This window comes from Coffea eugenioides, unplaced genomic scaffold, assembly GCF_003713205.1.
Source record: "Coffea eugenioides isolate CCC68of unplaced genomic scaffold, Ceug_1.0 ScVebR1_548;HRSCAF=1245, whole genome shotgun sequence".
Lineage (NCBI taxonomy): Eukaryota > Viridiplantae > Streptophyta > Magnoliopsida > Gentianales > Rubiaceae > Coffea > Coffea eugenioides.
The window spans coordinates 1-8331 of NW_020864396.1; the positions used below are offsets into that span (position 1 = coordinate 1).

The following is an 8331-nucleotide window of genomic DNA, read 5'->3' on the forward strand; positions in this document are numbered from 1 at the left end:
TGAATCATCATTCCTGCATAAAAATGAAGTTTTTACCATTAAAATCAATAGAAATGCAATATTATCCACTTTTACCAAAAATATATAATTTTACCAAAAACCTCTTTATTTTATTTATAAAACTAAATAATCAACTCAAAATTAACTAATAAAATGCACTTAAAAATACGTAAAATAAACTCTTATCACATGTGCTGTCCTCATTCCTTTTGTTCTGCCTACTATACAAAGACGACTCAGCTTTCCACCGTAGAAGCAACCTAGGAATCATCAACTTGCGTTGTTGTGTGCACACTTATAACTTCATTTTTGTGTTTCAGATACAGACAATTCTGTCCGTGGAATGCAGTCTCAAAACATTTACAGTGCCTTAATGGTGAAATATTTAATTTTCCTTTGAATGAATTCCAGGTGTTCCATGCATATTTGGTGTTTTGACCTGTGATGACATGGAGCAGGTAAATTCATGAAATTTCTCTTTTGCTTAATACAACTCAATGTAAACTCATGGTTGAGCTTTCTGATCTCCTATACTCTTTTTCATGGGAGTTATTGCATTGAAAATCATAAAAGAGTTCATCATATAATTGTCATGTTGCTGAATATGATAATCTTCCTGTGGGTAATTTTTGGTCAAATTTCTATGCTGACGGAAATTGTTGCCCTGATCTTTACCAGTATTCTACAATTTTTCCCATTGGTACCCCATTTCTTAAAGTTACATTATGATAAATGCAGGCTCTCAATCGAGCTGCTGGTAAGTCCGGAAATAAAGGTGCTGAAGCAGCGCTGACAGCTGTAAGTCAATTTCATTTTGTTGAGTTACTTTCTTGTCTCTTCATTTTCTTGTCATTTTACTCCATGGAGTATTTATTTGCTGTCTGACAAATTGTTTGCTTTTTGAATAGTATCTGGTTTGTGTTCCGTTTAAATCAAATGTCATCAATAAAGAACCTTTTCTGTTTTTCTTTTTGGTTTGGTTGCATTGGAAAGGGGTGATTTGACAAATTTCTCCATCTCTGCTGCATTTTGTCCTTGTAACTGGCCTTCTCTCAATATAATTTAGTATTATACAGCCAATAGGAATGCTTGGAAAGGGCGTTCTTACTTAAGCAGTGAGGTATCGATCATCCAAAATAAATTATTTTTTGAGTTAAAAATGGGAGTTAGAAGGCAAATAAGGGGTTGAACTCCATAACGACCATTGGTGGGTCTCTCTGTGATGCTGGTGGTTTCCCAACCAGAGTTTCTCAGTAGGACTCTAAAATATCTAGCTTTTATTAGTTCCGACTTGTATCTAGTTTATGACAGTGCATGTAGTTGTCAGTAGGTTTCTAAATCAAATTCTGATTGATTGTTGCTCGTAATATTGTCCTTCTTTAGGTCATCATCTTATGAGTAAGAAACTCTTGCGGGAAGAGTATGTTTTTGCTGTCATAGCATATTTAATGGCATGATGTTCATTTTGTATCCTGGGTCTGACAAAATAATGAGTTGTACCATATTTTAGAAATTAATGTTCCTGATCTGCATTTTCCTCTCTAATAATGTCTATTCATGATCCGGTACCAAAGATGAATTTGTTTCCTTGTTTGAGTTGTATTGCAGATTGAAATGGCTTCTTTGTTTGAACACCATCTGAAATTTTAGGAAGCAGGTGCTGTCGACCAACATTAGAGCTTTGTACTGTTGTAATTCTTCTATTCTGAATCCTTCTCAGCAGGCAGAATAGGATTCCTTATTCCAAAGATTTTGTGTTGTAATTCCCTGCATGCATTCAATCGTGGGCTACATTGGGTTACATGGAATATTTGTTGGGATTTTTGTAAACCTTATATAACAGTTTCTTCTATACTCTCATGCACTACGTTGGTTTCCAATTTGATGTTTGTAGGGCTTTTTGTCTATTTGTAAACAAACTTGTTGGTGAAATTAGTGCCAGTTTCTTGTCAAACCTGGTAACTTAAGTAGTGTTGACCTTAGTTGATCAGTCCTTGGTTTTGATGATTAACAAACCAAAATGTAGATTTGGGCTAATGTTTTTATGTGAGCAATTTGTTAGAACAGATTCTTGTGGCACAAAAGAAGAAGCAAAAACAGGGCACTCATGTGGGACGTCCGAAAGGAAGCTATCGGACGTCCGAAAGGATGAAGAACATCAAGAAGGAAACTCTGTCGGACGCTCGTGAGGAAGCATCGGACGTCCGGAAGGATCGGACGCACATCGATCGCATCGGACGTCCGAGAAATTTCGCAAAGATTTGATGACTCTCTGACGACGTTCGGACGCAGGGTTCGGACGTCCGACAGGTGGTTTGGACGCAGGGTTCGGACGTCCGACAGGTGGTTCGGACGTCCGACAGGCCAACGGCTAGTTTTGACAGCATTTAATATTTGACCGTTGGAGAGCCTTTTGGAGCCATTTCTCACCTTCTATAAACACCCCAAAGCACAAGAAGACAGAAGACTTTTGCCAACACAAAATACAAGCTTACAAGTGAGATTTTTGAATAGAAAGATTCTTTGTTGGTTGTATAAGGGGTTGGAAAAGTTGGGTTGTGAGGTTGCTGAAGTGAAGGTTACTCTCTAGGAGGAGTAAAACCTTGGTGAAGGTGAACCTATCACTTGGAGTGGTAAAACCTTGGTGAAGGTTGCCTCATTTGTATAAAATAGTTCTTAATTGGGTGAGTGATCTTTCAAGTGTAGGTTGTTGAGGGTTAACTAGAATAGTTGTAAAACTCCTTGGCTCAACCAAAGTGTGTTTGGGGTGAGGAAGGAGTGAGCCTTCACTTGTACATCTTGGTTAGCATCGCCATCTATTGAAGAGGCTATTGGATTGATATTTGGTTTGCATTTCTTATCTTTTCTCTTTAATTAAGTTTTCTTTATTGTGCTTAAATTTGATATATCTTTGTGCATCATTGTGAAATTGTTTGTACTCATTGGGTTGCACCGGGCATTACAATTGGTATCAGAGCTTGGTCTCTTTTGATCAAGCTTAACCGCTTAGAGTAAAGATCATGGCAACCATAAAAGTTTCTTTTTTAGAAGGGCAATCTATTGATAGACCACCTATGTTTAATGGTTCTCATTTTAGCATGTGGAAACAAAGAATGATGATTTTCTTACAATCCGTTTATATTGAATTATGGTATGTGGTAGAAGATGGTCCTTATGAAGCTAGAATAGTTGACTCTACCACTAATTTGAGTAGATTAAAAACTAGACAAGAATTGAATGAAAAAGACAAGAGATACCTTTCTTTGAATGCCAAGGCCATGTGTATATTGTACAATGCATTAGATGTAAATGAATCTAGTAGGATTAAAGGTTGTAAATCAGCTAAAGATATTTGGGATAAATTGTGTGTATTTCATGAAGGTAATCAAGATATTAAAGAACAAAAGAAATCTTTACTTGTTTCTCAATATGAATTTTTCAAAATGCATCCTCTTGAAATGTTGATAAGATGTGTAGTAGATTTTGTGACATTATTGAAGATCTTAAATTGCTTGGAAAAGAATATTCTTTGGGTGAGAAAAATAGAAAGATTTTGAATGCCTTGCCAAAAGAATGGGAAAACAAAATAAATGCTATAGAAGAGGCAAAGGATTTAAATTCTATATCCATTGAATCTCTTGTGGATACCCTAACCTCTTATGAATTAAAGCTGAAATTCAAAGTGCAAGAGGAAGAAAATGCAAGAATGTATAAGAGAGGCATAGCTTTTAAAGCATCTCAAGTGGGGGATAACCCATCCTTCATGGGTAATGAAATCATGGAAGTGGACAATGATATAACTCCTCACATCAAAAGTTTCAAAAAGATCTTCAACAAGAGATGTTCAAGAGGAGATTGCAAAATTACATGGGATGAATGCAATTCAAAAAGAGAAAAAGAAGAGTTGGCCCAAATGGCACTAATGGCCGTTGGAGAAGATGAGGTAAGTTCTTATCACTCTTCTTGTGATGAAGATAATGAAGATGATGATGTGAAAATTCTTATGATTAAAATGCATAAAAGTTTGAGAAAATCTTATGCTAAAAATAAAGATTTGAAAACAAAAATAAATGATTTGTTGGAAGAAAATTCCAAACTTTTTCAAGAAAATAAATGTTTGAGAATGAAAAATGATGATTTAAAAAATCAAAAAAGTGTTTTTGATTGCAAAAATAATTTGAAAAGGAAGTTGGAAGATAAAACAAAGTTTTATGAAAAAATGTTGGAGGAACAAAATTTGTTAAAGAAAAGAATTAATGTCTTGAACGAGTTTCTCCAAAATGAAAAACAAAAGTTTTCTCAAACAAAAGAAAGCAAATCTTTTCAAGGCACAAATAAGTTTGCTATGATAAGAAGTAAGAAAATTAGTTGCATTAAATCCACCTATGTGCAAAATACTTCTATCATGTGTCACTTTTGTTGCCAATTTGGACATATGCAAAATGATTGCTATGTAAAGAAAAATATGAGAAAAGGTATGAAATTCATGTGGATTGCTAGATCATGTTGTAATAACTCCCAAGGACCCTATTATGGTCTTGACTTGAAAAATAAAGGGGAAGTTGGCTTTTTGATTGATGCCAAAAGGGGGAGTAGGACTTATTGAAGTTTCTTTGTATGTTGGCATTTTCTAAGGGGGAGTTTTATTTGAACATGTTGGCATTTTCTAAGGGGGAGTTTTATTTGAACCGTTCTATACCTTGTCACAAATCCATACAAAGAAATCTATCATTGTTTTGTCAGAAATATTAAATATAAAAGGGGGAGTAGGACTTATTGAAGTTTCTTTGTATGTTGGCATTTTCTAAGGGGGAGTTTTATTTGAACATGTTGGCATTTTCTAAGGGGGAGTTTTATTTGAACTTATTTGATCAAAGAAATCTTCATTTTGTTTGTCATCATCAAAAAGGGGGAGATTGTTGACCTTGGTTGATCAGTCCTTGGTTTTGATGATTAACAAACCAAAATGTAGATTTGGGCTAATATTTTTATGTGAGCAATTTGTTAGAACAGATTCTTGTGGCACAAAAGAAGAAGCAAAAACAGGGCACTCATGTGGGACGTCCGAAAGGAAGCTATCGGACGTCCGAAAGGAAGCTATCGGACGTCCGAAAGGATGAAGAACATCAGGAAGGATATTCTGTCGGACGCTCGTGAGGAAGCATCGGACGTCCGGATGGATCGGACACACTCTTCGGACGCACATCGATCGTGTCGGACGTCCTAAAAATTCCACGAAAATTTGATAACTCTCTGGACGACGTTCGGACGCAGGGTTCGGACGTCCGACAGGTGGTTTGGACGATGGGATCGGACGATGACTAAGCTGTCGGACGTCCGACAGGCCAACGGCTAGTTTCGACAGCATTTAATATTTGACCGTTGGAGAGCCTTTTGGAGCCATTTCTCACCTTCTATAAATACCCCAAAACACAAGAAGACAGAGGACTTTTGCCAACACAAAATACAAGCTTACAAGTGAGATTTTTGAGTAGAAAGATTCTTTGTTGGTTGTATAAGGGGTTGGGAAAGTTGGATTGTGAGGTTGCTCAAGTGAAGGTTACTCTCTAGGTGGAGTAAAACCTTGGTGAAGGTGAACCTATCACTTGAAGTGGTAAAACCTTGGTGAAGGTTGCCTCATTTGTTTAAAATAGTTTTTAATTGGGTGAGTGATCTTTCAAGTGTAGGTTGTTGAGGATTAACTAGAATAGTTGTAAAACTCCTTGGCTCAACCAAAGTGTGTTTGGGGTGAGGAAGGAGTGAGCCTTCACTTGTACATCTTGGTTAGCATCGCCATCTATTGAAGAGGCTATTGGATTGATATTTGGTTTGCATTTCTTATCTTTTCTCTTTAATTAAGTTTTCTTTATTGTGCTTAAATTTGATATATCTTTGTGCATCATTGTGAAATTGTTTGTACTCATTGGGTTGCACCCGGCCTTACAAGTAGCAATCTAGTAGCATTGGGCAAGGTTCTGTTGTTTCTTTGGGAATTCTTTCATATTTCGATTTTCTGAAAGCTGAACGGGGAGTACCAATTTTGCTTCTCCAGAGATGGAATTTTTGATCAGGTAATGTGTACTTGAGAGATAGTGATTTCAATTATGAAAGCCATTAGGCTAGGGCTGCCAAATTTCACGGTTAAAATGTGAGTTTTATGGATTAAATGATTTAACAGCCTTTATAGAAAGAATCAAAATATAACTAACTACTGGAGTTGAATATAAATACAATAAACTCTGATGTGTCAAAGTCTATTTTATCTTCAATCAACTTGAAGATAACTAATTACGTGTCTAAATTTTTCAATTATTTTTTTAAAATTGTTTCTATCAGGAAGGGGTATGATTAGGAAGCAGGGATGGGGAAGGCATATTTTCAACTAAGTATTGAACATATATAATAGTAAATGAACAAAGGATGATATTCAATTTCGGAATATGGATAGTTTGTTAAACTGGTTCATATATGTGAACTATGCAAATAATTGATTTATGATGATATGTCATACAAACTTTCAAGTTCAAAATTCTGTTGGTAGTAACTTTTGTCTTGTGAATGAAATTGTCAAGATTTATTATGATATTTTGTTTTAGTCACCTTATCTCCTCCCCACTTCTTAAATTTCATTCCTTCCCTTCTTAAAAAAAATTTAAAAAAAAGCTAATTAGTCCATTCACTTTTAGAAGAAAGCATTATTAACAAATCATTGTCATTACTACTACTGGAACTACCATTGCTACTGCTACTATAAAAGTATCATGAGTTTTGGTGCCTTTAAGCGTATATGCATTTTTGTAGTATGAGTTTTTGTTATTCCAATTATCTATGTAAACATTTTTTTAAGAAAGGAAACAAGATAAAGAATAATTTGTCTACTTGTTATCTTTTAACCATTAGAATAAGGATTAACTTTTATGCAGTCACAGTGCAGTGATTTTTTTATTACTAACATTATTGGATGTATGCCACATGCATATTATTTGAATTTCAAATTTGAATTCATGTTATTCTTAGAATAATACTATAAAATAAGTGCACTGATAATAGGTTGTCAATAATACATTGTATAGATAAGCACAATGTACAAACATTCTTCTTTATTAAATGTACACAAACTTACATACAATAGGACAATAATAATTTGAAGAAATAAAGACTGGTTGTGTACCCACTTGAAATTCAATCTGGAAATTGACAAGGTTACAGACGCTTTCAACAAATGATTTTGAACAAAGCAAGTGGATGTGTCGCTTCAACCATATTTTTACAATTATTCAAAATTTTGCATGAATCCAAGTGAAAAGTTGACGTAGAGGTTGATCCGTCAATGCCTTTTGCTGTAGCTTCATTTTGAGCCAGCAATGAATATTATCTGAAAAACAAAGGACAAAAGCAAAAAAAAAAAAAAAGAACAAAAAGACAAGACATAAATGAAATTCCAAACTCAAAGAGTTTATAGTTAGATATTATTAGAAATTTAGTGTTGTATTTACTAGTTAATGAATTGCATCTTCTCAATTAAAAAAAAATCATTCTAAACTATTAATGAATATTTCATATTTTCATTATACATATGGCTCTGTTAACATTTGATTCGTTGTTAAGCACAGGTCATATTCTACAAGTAGTAATTAGAATAAGTATCTAGCAGGCCTTCCTTTGTTGTAGTTCTATAAGGAGCAATTATTTGACTTCAAAGATGATAGATACATAAAAAAATGTGTGAATAACCATACCTGATTAATACTAATTGGATATATGAACTTGAGGAATGTGTGATATTTGTTTCCAGTCATCTCTTGTTTTGTCAGAGTAATGATCTCTCAACTTAGAGCAACGCCCAATATCCAATTTTTTGAGAGATGATATCCTTCCGAGGATGCGATGTGGTAGAATTTCAAGCTTTCCACAGCCCCAAAAATCTAACTCCTCCAGACGTGGCATGATAGAGAGAGCAACTTCTTCATCATCTTCACTTAAGTCTTCCCAACGTGTCCAATTGTAAAAGTTATGAAAATGTAATTTTCTCAAATTGCGAAATGCCACTGCTTCAGCTGAGATTGATGTCTCGGAGTTTGGGTGTATAGTATACTTCGACCGATGTGATTCTTCTAAAATTCCTTTTCTTATCTCCTCATCTGCTGGAATCGCAATTCGATTTCGAAACCTCAATACCCCTTCAGACCCTAATTTGAAGTCTAGGGGTTCCCCTTTTTGCACTTTCTCCAAATTCTTCTGAATCATAGGGTCCGTTTTCTGGGCCTCCTTAATACGCTCTAGTAACGGTGACTTCAACGATAAGTTCCCAAATAAAACCTTCAATTTTTC

At 34.9% G+C, this 8331-nt stretch overlaps 2 long non-coding RNA genes across 2 annotated transcripts; one reads left to right on the plus strand and one right to left on the minus strand.

Annotated features, from left to right (window-relative positions):
- Window positions 1-351: 351 nt before the first annotated feature.
- LOC113758511 lies at window positions 352-1854 on the plus strand. The gene is made up of 3 exons (XR_003466769.1): window positions 352-458; window positions 739-798; window positions 1609-1854. It is a non-coding gene; the product is annotated as an uncharacterized LOC113758511 (long non-coding RNA).
- Window positions 1855-7085: 5231 nt separating this feature from the next.
- Window positions 7086-8029, minus strand: LOC113758510. Its single transcript, XR_003466768.1, has 2 exons — window positions 7740-8029; window positions 7086-7375 (listed from the first exon to the last, which is right to left on the minus strand). It is a non-coding gene; the product is annotated as an uncharacterized LOC113758510 (long non-coding RNA).
- Window positions 8030-8331: the final 302 nt, after the last annotated feature.